General features: G+C 41.2%; 1 protein-coding gene across 2 annotated transcripts in view; it reads left to right on the top strand.

The window, feature by feature from the left end:
* otud7a (OTU deubiquitinase 7A) overlaps positions 1–15,291 on the top strand; it is a 44,648-nt gene that overhangs the window by 4,655 nt on the left and 24,702 nt on the right. For both annotated transcript variants that reach the window (XM_035157773.2, XM_035157774.2), the window contains exon 2: positions 13,985–14,114. The gene's annotated coding sequence lies outside the window, so the exon portion shown is untranslated. The remainder of the gene's footprint in view (positions 1–13,984; positions 14,115–15,291) is intronic.

Here is a 15,291-nt window from a genome sequence, read left to right as displayed (position 1 = left end):
AGGTCAGGCCTCCTCTTCTTTGCAAAACCCAGCTGAGTTGGTTGGAAACTTAACTCGATGTATCTCCATTTTGTCTTGCAGTTTATTTTTGTTTTAGGAGATTTTAAAAAGGAAATGCAGGTTAGGCACTTCGTGGAAAAAGGAAGATCAGTAGTGCTGTTCAGCTCGCCTTCTACGTCATTCATTTCCTTAAGTAGAGAAAGTAAATGCTGTGCTGTCTCACACTGTCACTGAACTTTCTTTCCTTTTTACTCCACACTTCGCATCAACTATCTCAAGAAAACATGCATGTATGTAATACTGGGGAGTAATTTTGCCCTTTCCATCAACTAGTAATGAATCTATCATTGTTGTTGTCTCCTTTCTGGTGAAACGAAGAAGAGATGTGAGATGACTCAAGAGGGCCATGAAGTAGAGTTGTTTTTGTGGACTATATTTATCTTGTGAAGTTTTGCAGGAAACCTTTTTTCAAGTTGCACCCCGTTAGCAGTCATACTGTTGTATACATTTAGTTGTATTCATTTCACAAGAATATGAGCCGGGGGGGGGGGGGTCAGCTCTGATAATTCACCCTGCTGCTGGTTTCCTCAGAGTTATGGTAAATGGGCTGCATTCATATAGAACTTTCCCAGTCTTATCGAAGCCTGGAAAACTCAAAGCACTTAATAGTGCAAGTCACAATCACACATTTATGCAGCACTTTTCCACGCACCATTCATCCATAGAGTCAGAGGCTCAGGATTTTGTCCGGACACAGCAGGAGATTATTCAGAGGATTCGCCGTGAGCAAGTGAGCATGTGGATGACATTTCTAACGGGCGATAGACACAAAACTGGAAAAATGAAAAGAGAACAAATGTGTCAGGATGGAAGCGAGGTGTCATACATGTAGAAGAAACAGACAAATCAGACAGACAACGACACTTGATAGGTTTTGGTGATTTGGGCTTTTGTTGATGTGCTTTAAACAAAACATGTCATTTCCACAGTGCAATTCATACACTCCCCTCCTGCATGCTCTACTCTAATCTTAACGCTCTGGAGATTTTCCTGTTGTTTTGAACGCACCTGGCATCGGGTGAGAAATGGGGTACACCCTAGACATGTCGCCAGCCCAACACAGGGCTGACATACAGAGACAAGCAACCTTTCACACTAACATTAACATCTGTGGGTACGGACTGTCCAGATTTATGCCATTGTAAGTGTTTGATTTAAGGGAAATCTCTTTCTGTAAAACAGGAAATCAGATCATGGACTGTACAGGGAAACATCTCTGTTGGTTGTAAAACACATTCCCATAGTGAAAATCCTTTGAACGATGAAGGGGAAACATTTCACATGCTCGCATCATCAGTCACACACAACATAATCTGTCAAATGTCAGTTACTGTCTGGGTATGACACATCTCTCCTCCACAATGCACCCCCGCCCACTGAATGCCCTCCCTGTGGGTGCACTTAAACCAAGCTTGGAGAACATGCATCCAGCAAAGTTACTGAGAGTGAGGATATTTTTTTTTCGAGAGGCCGATGCAAAAGTTTGTATGGAATATCTTTGTGGATTTTGTCTCCATTAACTTCTGACATATTTTGGGCTTCAAAATCAATGGTGGTGCAGTGTTAAGCACTGTTGCCTCATAGCAAGTAGGTTCTTGATTCTAATACCAGTTTGGCCGGGGTCTTTCTGTCTGTGTGGGTTTACTGCAGGTACTCCGGCTTCCACCCACAGTCCAAAGACTTGCAGATTAGGGTTAGGTCAATTCGAGACTTTACATTACCCGTGTGAATGTTATATGCTGTTGACCTGTCCAGGGTGCACCCAACCTCTCACTCCACATCAACTAGGTTTGGCTTTAGCTCCCCCTCCACCCTCAAAGGATAAAGGGTATAGATAATGAATAGATGGATGGATGGATGGATGGATGGATGGAAAATCCATTGTGGCTATAGGTAATGGGAATAAATGACACAAGCATCAAATTCATAGTATCTCAACTTCTTATGCAGCCACTATTAATCTGTGACTTGTCCTCTGGTCCTCGCCAGACACAGTTTGGGTGTTGCCTACTGCAGTTAGCATGAGCTCCACTTCTCATTGTTAGCTTGTGGCTGTTCCTTCCGCAAAAGTGACCACAGTAAAGTGCAGGAAGCACTTGGGGGCCTGTGGTTCGATTTTGTGGTTGTCCATCCGTCCGTCTCTCCGTCCCCTTCTTGTGATTGCGATATATTGGGAACACATGGAGGGAGTTTTATTTCATGTGGCACAAACATTCATTTGGACTCAAGGAGGAACTGATTGTAATTTAGAGGTCAAAGGTCAGAGGTCAGCTTCATTGAGTTCTTTATGCATTCATTATGTTCTGAGAAAACACTCTTGAGGCCATTTTTCAATGGCATTGCACCTCAGGAACAGGAGCGACCGTAGTAAACATTCACATGTTGAGCACTCGATCATGAAATCGTCATGTGACAGATGCAGTTGGGAGACAATAAAATAGGTGTAGTGTGTGCAAAATGTATAAAAATATACAGCTTGCCCTAACTGTAAATAGAATAATATTTTTATTGATTTATTTGTGTTTTTTTACATTAGCAAAGTAGTGGGCAGGTGTGTGGGAGGGTATTGCAGCTCCATCACCAGCAACATGAGGATTGTTTTCGCAGAACATTATGCAGTGTTTCCCATTAATTATCTATACTGTGGCGGCCTGTCATATTCTTATTTGTCCAACCTCAGTTTCATAATAAACCAACATTTTTTTTACACTTCTCATCATAACATTAGAGGTCTAAAACTTGTGTGCACCGCTATTTGCCTTATGCTCACACACGCTGTCGTTTTTTCCACGAGCTACTGCATGCTCACGCTATGGTCCATAACATTTTTATTGTCCACGCAGTCAGACCTCATAGTTGCAGCTGCAGTTGTGGAATGCAATGCAGTTCTTTTTTATCATCCGAGAACTTATCTTTCACTCTTACGTTTGTGGAGCTGTCATTCGGAATCTGTAGCACGTGAAAGTGACCTTGGTGCATGTGCACCCCTGTTACCACTATAGATTGAATAAATTCTGTGGGAAACGCTGTCATGATGTCACAGTGAGGCTGACCACTGACCACCAAAAAGGATTTAATTGGTCAGTGTCATACCTGCCATTCTGTTGATTGACAGGAGTTGCTCAAGTGCATGGAAGCAGCCTGAGAATGGGGGATAAGGACTCAAACTGAATCGCAGGACATTTGTTCAAACAGCTGGATATGTGAGTGCAGAAAAACAATGTTGAGCAGGAGCAGAGCAAATTTGCACGCGAGCGGCTGCTGGTTAGAAGAGAGGGCAGCGTTTTGAGGGAAGGCGCTGCAAAATGTGAGCGTGAAATGAAGAAATGATGCTCTCAAAATGAAAAACCAGGCTGTTGAATAACAATAGGAGAGAAACTCCATAATATTGCTTTCTCCACCTACTTGAATGTACACACACACAAACATGCAAGCACCCACGCACAGAATCAATCCAGCAGTGGTGCCATGCTGGACAATTCAGGTAGTGTGAGATATAACAAGCATTAAAACTGTTTAAATACATTCTGGCTGTTCTGTGATTAAAGCAGAGTTTCAGCTTAATACAATTATTTCTTTACATTTCGGATGCTTGTTCAAAGCTGCGACTGGGAGAATCCTGCTTTACTCTAAATGCTATTGTCCTGTCGTTTTTCTGGGTAGCAAAATGAAATAATCAGGTTGACAAGAGCACAAGTACTGCTTAGCTGCTAAGCTCACCCAGATGTGGTCCTGTGTGTGTGTGTGTCTGTGTGTTTCATCTCTGAGAGTAGACATTATAACCTTCTGTGCTATCAGGCTGGGATCTTGATTTAAATGATCCTGCATCGTTTCATAAAATCCTGAGATCAGTCTTTCATCGTATACCTTTCACAGTCTATGGCCTTTACCTGTGGATTCATGAAGCTTTTACTGCACTGGTATCAGATCGGCACTCTTTAACTGTTGGTCTTTCGTGGTCGGCCTTCTTGCACAATGAGATCTGGCCTCGCAAGGGACATAAAACACGCCCGGAGCTGCGGCGGCAGACATCTGGTTGGGTTTCGTATTTTAAAACTACGAAGACAGTGAAGAGGTGGACAAAAACGTTAGCGTCAGTTACATCTTTTAATGTGCAAGAATATAGACCTTTACAGCGTTATTGAAAATGAAGCTTCAGTAACACACCAGAACTACACTGTTAAAGTGGCATGCATACATTTCAGTTAAGTGGTAATCTCAAACAAGTGAAACATGACATCAGTTACACGCAGTTTCTCTTCTGTTACACGCAGTAATCGTTTTGTGTATATCCCAAACAGTGTAGTCGAAGCCACAAAATCTTTGTTAGATAACCACAGCAAAGTGTGAGTTTCCTGAAGCATTAGGGATCTTTTTATTAGGTATAGTCTAACTCACACTGGCTGCCTGGTGATACATGGTTAATATAATAGATTTGTTTACCTATTAAGGTTTGTTGACTCGACACACGTAGGCCTCGGAGGTGGTGAGATTAGTGGATGCAGGCGAAAGACTGTGTGTTCGTCACTTGAGAGGACACCCTCCCTCAGCACAAACTCACATAGGAAACACCAGCTGGCTTCAGCTAGTTGGTGTGTTAATCTCACGTGGGATCAGAACATTCAGATTCAGAAAACAAGCAGTTCTCCATGTCTCTTCTGTTCTTACGCTCGTCTTTAATACACCTATGGCTGCAAAGGATGTATCCACAGTTTTCTCTCTCTATAGCATCAGCTTCAAACCAACAGAAAGTCAGGAACACTCTGCTTTGGTAAGGCCTCAGTCTGTGGTCACAGCTGACAGCTCGTGGCACTCTGTCGAAAGGGCCCAGTCGGGAAAAGGGGCATTGGCCGCTGTGGTAGGGGGCTGGAGGGATTGACATTTTAAGAGGTTATGATCTTCTTCTGTGCCCTTCAGCAACCCGCTCTTTGTTTGGGTGCATGCTGCATACACAGCTGAGCTGTGTCTGTGGATCTGTTGGAACCAGAGGTTTGACTCGACCGCCAGATCAGACAGAAACCGTTACTTTGCTAAAATGATTTATTACTTGTTGTGAAAACACTGAACACATTTTTTAGGGGGGATAACTTTCCTGTCATTTCTAAATAATTACTGTGTCTGTAAATAATTGAAACCACAGGTAAAGCAGTAAAAGTTATGGCTCTGATGGTAAATTAACATTCTGTCTGATTCATGTGGTTTATAGGCTGGGCTTTTTCACTTTTTTAATAGAGACATATTATGTTTTTTTTTGTGGCTTTTCTTATTCCTCTAGTGTGTCATTAAGTCTGCAAAGATTAACAGCCCAAAGTCTGTGGTAAAGGGAGCTCATCTCTCCCACACAAAACACTGTTCCTGAAGCTCCCCAAACCCCTTGTCTGGACCATACTTCCACACATTTGCATAATGCACGCCTAGCAGCTAGTCTGACACGCCTCCGGACAAAGCCAGGTGAAGTAAGATAGAGGCTGACGCAGTTGGCCAATCACAACAGAGTGGGCCAGCTGGCCAATCATAGGAGAATGTGCATTATCGGGAGGGGGGCTTAAAGAGACACAACCGAACCATTTCAGACAGAGTCTGCAAAGAGGAGCTGCTGCAATTGCCTGTATGAGGTTAGTGATTGTTTTCGGAACATTTTCAAATTAAAATAATGAACCTATATATGTCTCCTTAAACTAAAATGGAAAGTTTTCTTGAAATACCAGTGTCCCTCAGGTATATACACAGGCTGCTTGTGCTGTCCACCGCAGCGTTTATCAAAGTTTACCTCAAATATTAATGTGATGATGCATTTAGAGCAAATTGACAACAACCCTCCACTCCGTTCACTGCTGTGCTGGCAGTGTGCAGTGCAGCAATGAGATGTAAAGTGACATTAATGCCTCCAGCAGCATCTTTCCCACAGCATGTGGAAGGCTGCTGCACAGAAGCTGGACTTCTTTTAAGTTTAGAGGAGGATAAGAGAGTCAAAGAAAAAGTATGTGAGTGTTTGTGCACAGCTTTATTACAAATGCTGTCTAGAGGTCAAGACTTCTGAGTATTACACTGGCTCTCTTGCGTTAACCAGGAGTGGTTAGTGTATCAGTGACATGCAACCTAGTCACTCCTTCCACCTTCTTGGCTTTCTCTCGGTCGATCTCTCCATTTTCTTTTCTCCGGAAGAAAGTGGGACCCTGCGTTTGATTTCTCACGCCAAGTAAATACCTTTCTGTGGGTGCTGAAGTCAGGGAACGTCTCACTGGTGAGTAGAACATAATGGAGGGAGTCTCTACACTCCCAGATGGTTATTGGAGACAGTCAGACAGACGGACAGACAGAGATGGAGCTCTCAAAAGTCCACATGGCTAAACTTGATGAGCCTGAGGAGCCCTAGCATGAACATGTTGCCCCAGGCACTGATTGAAACACGTCGCTGCCGATCATATTGTCTAGCATCTGTGTGCAAACGTTTGCTGCCACATGTAACTAGTGATGCACGTACACAATCACCATAAATACAAGCTTACCGTTGTGGCTGCAGGAGGAGGAGGAGGAGGAGGAAGGACAGGGATTGAGGCTGACTGACTGATATGAAGGCTGAATAGCAAGTGGTACGTCAACTCTCCATTGAAATTCTCTGATTGAATCTTGTGCTCTCAAGCAGGGACTTTGAAATAGTGGAAGTGCTTAGTGTGTAGTTTGCTGAGACATTATGATATCCCATTACATGAATATCCCATGCCACTTAAGTGTGCTGTGTGATGAAGCATGCTAATGGATTGTGTTGATTATTCACTACTGATACAAGGTGGAAATGAAATATCTGTTTGTCTGGAATTGTGCTCATTTCTTTTATAACGTGCAATTACCCTAAAAGTCTAATATATTATTTAATAGTGTTTTCCATTGTTTCTGCCTTTATTCATTGAACTACATCAACTAGTGCAGTGGTTGTTGCAAACATGCCTGTTTGGAATGGGCTGTTTTCTTGTCCTGCGTTATTGCTCCGGAGCTACTTCAGAATTTTCACTTTTTTATTGTTTGTGTGCAGAGCTTTTTATAAACAGTCCATGGTGCAGAGTGAAGTTAGAACACTTTTCATGTGATCATCCCTCCTGGTCAATGTTCTTCATCAAATGAAATTGAATCTGCTTTATTACTGTTCACATGTGTGGTTTGCATATAAGCTATTTCAGAGTCTGTTAAACAATTGACACAATCTTCAGACCCAAGTTCAGAACTCTTTAATAAAAGCTCTCTTACTCCACTCGGTATCGAGCACAGCTGCAACCAGACAAATGTTGCGCTTTCACTTTGAAAATGAATTGCAACGAGGAGGAAGTGATTTTATGAATTTTGGTTGACATGACGGAGATCAGCACCAGCGACTCCCATGAATGTCTGTGTCAGTCCGATATGGTGGGTATAAGAATTCAAATTATTGAAATGATCTGGCGGGACAGATATTAATGGCCACTGGCTGCCAGTTGCAAACCAGCTAGTTGTTTATTTCCGGACATTGAAGAAGACATGTTCAACTCGGTCCACAGACTGACACACTACCCCGCTCCCCCCCCTCTGACTGCTACAGAGCGCCGGCCGCTTGTTTATTCAAATTTGTATTAATATTGAAGGTATCTCACGTTCAAATTGAACCAAATTTGACACTGAACTTCCTCAGGCAATTTAAACGGTTTGCGAGATCTGTGGGAAAGACAGACAGACAGATGTTTGTGGAATTAGTAGGTTGATAATAGCTGTGCATCAATGCCGTTCAGAAACTGTTGTGTGGTTTTAGTGTTTCCATTAAATTAGCAAAGCTGCTTCTATTGTTGTAGGAAAAAAACAGGCCGTTTTCTTCCCCTCTGGCCGTAACTGAGAGAGTGGGTTGACATTTTGCTGTACACAGGCATGTGAATAAGTTCTGGATAAGAATGAATCACATCTTTTATTAGCTGTCTTCAGTGTTTTGGCAGTCCTTGGTAGAAGCACTTGCTCTGTTAGCTGTGATATTGGTAAACACATCAAGGGCACACTGAATGGGGTGGAGAGCTTTTTACACACACACACACACACACATGCATGTTTATGTTCTCACACATGTCACACAGGATGTTGAACCTAGCAGTTTCAGCCTGATGGTGCTTGGCCCCTCTAACTGCAGCTCAGCTCACACACTGGCAGTGAAGCCACATTTGACCCGATGGAGTGTTGAGATTTTATTCCTTGTTCGGGTTAAAGAATCCAAAATATTCTGTCCAGCGCAGGAAGGGGACTCTTTGAGGTTTCAGGAACTTCATTTGTGTTTAACCACAAGCCTGCATCCCTTGCAGAACAAGTCTTTTGCCACTATTTTGTAAACCGGGCTCAGGTTTCAGGTCGCAGACGTCCTGTTGGCACTTTGGATTATTGCCACCTGCTATACTGGAGCTGTGAAGAGAGTTAGTCCTCAAAAAGCAGGATGCATTGAATCATTTAATGAGATTAGCTATCTTATTCAAATATTTAGTCGAGCCTGAACAATTTATCAGCTGATCTGAGCCACAGATAACAGGATCTGCATTAATGTTTGCTGACGTGCACCAATATGAAAAGTTTTATTTTACAGAATAAGCATGCAGAAAATATATGCTCATGAATTTAGTGGTTTCATAAAGGGACTGTACTGAGTGCTGTTCTAGACGTGTGTGTGTTTTCTTTCTATCTTTAGTTATTTTTAATGAGGTTTATGGTTAAATTGTGAAATAGTCATGACCCATTTTTCAAATATCTGTATTGGCTGATATATCAGTATTGGTAATTTGGCAGATGTGGCCCCAAAAAGCATAAAATGCCTCCATACTGCTCCTGTCCATAAGCACCAACATTCAAATTCGACTCGAAACAATGCAATTTACACCATGCTTTAACCTTTCATTTTTTGGTGAACTATCCCTTTAATGAGAACAAACAAGTGAGTTATGTTTTCATCATACAAATAACGATTAGATACTATGAAGATAAGCAGATGGATGTGTTCATGAACAACAAATTGGCCAAATCAAATTGGCCCATCAAACATAAAGCCTGGCCTCCTCTCCTCCTCTCCTCTCCTCCTCTCCTCTCCTTACCTCCCATCCACTCCTCTCCTCCTGGCAGGAGGTGGGTGAGGCTGACACCAGATGTTCTGCCACTGGCAGATTCAGCAGCCGCTCGTCACAGTGTGACATCCAGTCTTTATAAAAAGTTAGAATTCAACCACCATCATCAGACTAATCAATTTTACACTGTGTCAAGTCAAGATGGTCTTGCAGCAGGGGAGCGGCGTGATCAGACACCTTCATCGTGACAGGATTTACTTTGTATTCAGTATGAGACTGTCTCCTTTACCTTCATCATCATCTTTAATACTTCAGTTACAGTCTTTTTACTCAACCAATGTGGATTGGGGATTTGGGGGCTGATACTAATACTGGGGTTTGAATAGCAATATATTAGGCAAAAAACATAAAAACAAATATATAGAACTTGATTGTATAATTATTATGATCATAACATAAATGCACATGTTTTCTGCATTATTTATTCTGTAAAATAAAAGTTTTCATATAATCACAAATTGACAAACATAAACGCAGATATCGATATTACTGTAACAATGAACTGATAAATTTGTCAGGCTCCAGTTTTTACCTTTTAGAGTGAGGGGTGTAAGATATTGACTCCCCATCACAACTGAGTTAATATTGACCAAATATATTTGGATTATTGGGCATTTCTTTCATCAGTGAAACTGGTTTACTGTTATACGACTCGATCTCTGCAGTTACAATTTTGAGTGGGACTTTATTTTAAACTAACTTAAGGTGTCACCTGATAAGTTTAGCTGTGAATTTAATTATAAAAAAGGAATAGTGTATTAAGTTGTACAATATTGATGTGTTCAGGTTGTTTTTTGTTCCACCCCAGCACAGTATATACTTATGCCCTCCTCTCATCTTCACATTGTTGAAAGGGGTCTGTGAAATGGAGGAAAATCATGAATAGAAGCAGACAGAGCAGGTTAATGGAAGGAAATTGATTAGCCTTAGAAAATGATACCTATCAATGTCTGTATAAAGGGCTTTCCCAAACTGTATCAGTTTTATTGTTTTCACTAAAAGCCTAAATAGAACCAGGTATTGAAAGCTTATAACTCCAGATGTATATGATGCTGTATAGGATTTACTTCCTGACCATTCTCTGGTTCTGGGGGAGCTGCAGTGCAAAGAGTAGAGTGTAAGTGTTAGTACAGTATATTCACCTCCCACCTGCTTGCTGTGTATAGCGGCCTCACATGTGGGCGATCACCGCTCACTATGGAGACAATTATCTCTGCTATAACTCATCCTATTACGGTCCGACTGCTACATACATACATTCACATCATGGAAATACAGCCTGTGGCACATTTGCGTGGAGCAGAGATTCTGTATTAAATGACGAATAAGCTTCTGTCTGTGAGGAAGAAACTGTGCATCATTCTTCCTGTGTTTGTATGCGTGGCACTCTGAAGTGTTCACGGAGTGGAATCCCTCATCGAGTTTTATAGAGTCACACTTTTTAATCAGCCAACTGGTTTACAACTTGCTGTTTAAAGTAGTGACACTTCTAACTATGTTTCGGGGAAAATAAGAGTAGTGGGTGGGGAGCTGCTGTGAAGTATTACTGTGCATAGTGTAGGGTGATTTTGCATTTAATTATAGTTTGTGTTGAGCTGCTGTATTTTTAAGCTTTATTAATTGTTCCACAGGTTCAGAAGAGATACTGTATTTTAAATTAAAAGGTAAATTAGATTTAAACATCTATAAAGCCTCATCTGAAGAATTCACTAAGGTCAGTTTATTGTCCTGTGATATAAAGTTTACATAGAGGATGAGATGTTGAATGTTTAACTAACTAACTGCATATTTAATGTGACTTTCTATTGGTCAATAAATAAATCATCTGTATTTCACCACTCAGTGGGTTAGACCCAGCACCTCCCCATCCCTCAGGCAGAGGAAATGATGTTTTCATTTCTGATTGTCTGTTTGTCTGGCTTATAGCAGGATTACGCTTTGAAACTTGGTGAGGGAGGGACATTGGCAAAGGAAGAACCCATTAAATTTGACGTCGATCCAGACAAAGGTTTTATCGTCATTTTTACTGATTTCCCAGAGAATAGTTCATGAAATCACATTTATGGTTCTGATCTCTATACGTCTGTGTAATTCGATGTGGCCTTGCTGGGGGTATGTGCACTATGGTGCCATTTGAATCCTTCTCCTCGCATCCAGGTTGTGTCGACTGTCTATGAAAACCAACATGTATTTGAGTTGACAGATATTAAGCAGGTATTTTATTGACATGAAATCTGATCCTAAAGGCTGCATCTGACGGTAAAATTATTATTATTAAATAAACATACAATCTAAGACTCTGGGATTTCATCATGCAGTGTTTTGAACCAGCGCAGTTTTGAGATAACAGAAGGTGATAGAGAAACTACTTTGTGATTTTCAAGGTCTATGTGTTGTCATAAATATGTAGGGGCTGCGGGCAGAGCGCTCACGGGTCAGTGGGTCAGAAGAGATAAACAATGTAGTGTGTGTGTGTGTGTGTGTGTCTGTTTGCTCATAAGGACATTAGAGAACTTTACTCTGTTGTGTTGCTGATATGTCTGCACCTGAGACCTGTAATTACAATATTATAAGAGACAAGGGTGGACAAACTTTGTTACTTTTGCTTGATCATTTTCCCCACATGTAATCTCACTTAGTTAAGCAACTTAAGTACAACCTGCTTATTGGTAGGCTGATGAAAGTTGGAAGATTTGAGCCTTTCACAGACAAATTGATGTTGGCTGTTGGACATTGTGTTTGTCCATAACAAACTTTATTATTATTATGATTATTTATTCAGACATTTGCGATGATCAATTCAAGAGGTTTACAATGCAAAACAAAATTGCAGTTATGTTTACTTTTTACGTGAAATAATCATTCATGTTTGTTTTCTTTTTTCAAGTTCTATATTTTTGCTTGTATTATTGTTTTCTGTTTATTTTTTGTGATTTATGGTTTAACTGTATATATATCGTTATCAGTTGTTTATTGTTCCACAGTTGTTTTTCAGGCTAAACTACAGCAACAAACACATAATTATGGGTATATCCACAAATTTTCAAAAACCCACAGTGATGGGAACCAAGTTGCTGTAAGAGATAATGTACATATAAACAGAGGACACATACCGTAAATGAACCTTTTAACGCTCCATGTGAATTATGCATGGCTGAGGGATACTTCAGCCCCACTTAGGGGGGGTTTGACTCCTACTGCTCAGCACTTGCCAGTCTTCTGCTGAAAGTGCGGTGCGATCCAGCGGAGGACGGCAGAATATCCACAGAACTTTCGTTGTGGCTGCTCTCACACATACATACATAATCACATCTGTGCCTGCTGCGTCATGCAGGATCATCCTGGAACACAACAACCCACCGGTGACCTTCTTTGCCTTCCCCCCGCATCAGCATGTTAGCGTTTCATTACGTAAAAGCACAGATCGTGAGGCTAGCGCTGCACTTTTTTTTTTACCATGTCAGTGGTGGTGTCACATTCACACCTGCGTCTTTAGTGTGAGAACATGAAAATGTAAGTGTAGGCAGGGTCTTGGGGAAGAAGGCAGTTCTTTAAAATGATGATACTACATAAACTCTAGGTTGTTTTAGTTTTAGAAACTAGTGCAGTGCCCGTTCTAAACCTGCTTGTTTATTCTTTGGCTGTTTGCTTGACCTGTGTTATTGCTCTGGAGCTACTTCGGAATTATTGTCATTAGTGAGTCCTCCTCGAACAGTTCAACTATATACTGTCACTTTTTATTGTTCCTGAGCTGGACGTTGTGTGCAGCATCATCCTACCAGGTTTATCTGCGATGAAGATTTTATAGTCAATGCTTTTTTAATAAATGGAACTGAATTGACTTTGTTACTGTTCACATGTGTGGCTTATATATAAGTTTGAATGATTTACCCAACCTGTGTTATTTTTCATACATTGAATGTCGGCTATTTCAGAGGTTTGTTAAACAATTAACACAATCTCCAGACCCAAGTTCACAGCTTTTTAAAGCTGTAATTCCGCTTGATATAAAGCACTGCAGCAACGAAACGAATGTTATGCTTTTAACTTTGAAGAACTCTGAATGTTACTGTTGTAAATTAGTTCAGCACCTCCTGTGTATGTCTGGGTCAGTCCGATATGGTGAAAGAAAATAAAATTATCAAAATGATTTGGTGGCAATTTTGACCTGCAGTTTGACCCCATAGCCGATCACTGCTGTAGTTTATCAGAGGACATAGAAGATTATTCAACTCAGTCCACAGACTGACTGTTAGCACTCTGGCCCCGCCCCCACTGGTTGCTACAGAGCAATGTATAAATGTATATTCCATTTTTATTATTGTTGAACATATCGCAAATTTTACACTGCACTTCCTCGGGCCACTAAGAAAACACAAGCCAATTGTGAAGTCGATGAGATGTGCGTTCCACATACAGACAGACAGACTTTTGTGGAATTATCGTGAGATTTATCTAAGAAGAAATGATGCAGCTTCACTGTGACCATACACCAGCTGACAGGTGTCGTTACACACATCACAATGCCACCTTTTATTAAAAAAGGTGGAGACTTAGGAAATTAATCTATGATCTTCAGTCAGTCACATAATAATGAAATGTCAGCTGACAAACTGGCCTCGAAGTGACACATAATGAAAGAAATGGCATTTTGGATTAGCGTATGAACACTGATGCAGACGCACGTACGTGTACAGTTGGGTTTTTTACAGCAGCTTTAAACTGAATCGCCCAATCAGAACAAAGGGCCGTAACCTTCTGTTTCAGGATGATGACTTTCTGTGCTTCTCTCTGTGTTTCAGGGTCCTCTGCTTCCCCAGGGTCTTCCTCTGCACTGTTGCCTCTGAAGCCATGGACTAGAGCTGTGTCTGGTCCTGACAGTCCTGTGGCTATCAGATGGCTCCTCAAACACACTCAGCGAAAATACAGAAAGTAGGTTTGACACAGAAAAAGGTTCAATCGCAACCATCTGCTGCACATTTTCCCATTTTCAGGCTGGAGGTATTCTCAAGTGTTCAGAACAAACAATGAATGAATCCTGTTGTCGAGCATTGCTTGTGTAGTCAGAGCCTGATTTACAACCCAACCTCCATTGTCGCCCCCAAAAAAACACTATTAAAAACACATAAATCAGCAACACCGGCACACTGGGTAACATCTTCCTTTACCATGCTCATGGGCACTCTAGTTTATTTCAGCTCAACCCTGTAACACCCTCCTGTCAGTATTCAGATGTTCTGCATCAATAAAAGAAGCAATACAACAGTGTAAAATGACTCTATTATAAGTATTAGATTAAAAATATAGCAGAAGAAAAGAAGAAAAGCACAAGTATTATCAGCAAAATGTACTTAAAGTATCATACATAAATCATATTTGTTATTGCAGAGAAATGCCATATACAATATCCTATTATTATTGATTATTGATATTGATGCTGTTTGGGGCTGAGGGCCTCCTTCATATGTGAGGTAGGTGAGTCCGAAACTTTGAATAGAACTGTTGGCATCAGTGGAATCACTTTAATGCGTCAGCCTTGTGCTTATAAGAAGTTTGTTTTCCAGTTAACTGGATCGACTGATACGTGCATGTGACAAATGTGCTAATTGTGATTATGAATAACAGGAAGCCGGACAGTTTCAGGTTCCTCTGGCCCACGTGGTTTTCTGTCAGATAGAAAAACATGCATTAGTGTGTTTCCGAGTCAGAATTACCTCCCACAGGGACGGTGATCTGAAGAAGGCTGCTCATGACGGAAAATATGAGGTCTCGGCTTTTAATATTCAGCTATTTCTCTTACTTGCTCCACACCACTGGACTCAAAGCTTTTTGCACTGCAAAGCAATATTGTGATTCTCACTTGCAGCCTATTATTCTGTATTAGGGATGGAGTTGAGTGTCCATCCTTAGAGGGTGTAATAATCGAACCCTAACCCTATGCACATGTTGTCTCTTGGGTGCTGATAGAAGGCTAATACCTCACAGAGCCACCTTCCTGTTTGTTTGCCTTGTGGTGATGCTCGTTGCAGCTTTCGTTCTGAAATTATAAAAGTGACTTGCAGTATAATTTAGTCGTGGCGAACAAAGATCGGCTGCTGGACTCAGTCTG

This window comes from Hippoglossus stenolepis, chromosome 5 (genome assembly GCF_022539355.2).
Source record: "Hippoglossus stenolepis isolate QCI-W04-F060 chromosome 5, HSTE1.2, whole genome shotgun sequence".
Lineage (NCBI taxonomy): Eukaryota > Metazoa > Chordata > Actinopteri > Pleuronectiformes > Pleuronectidae > Hippoglossus > Hippoglossus stenolepis.
This window is presented reverse-complemented; position numbering and strand designations above follow the sequence as displayed.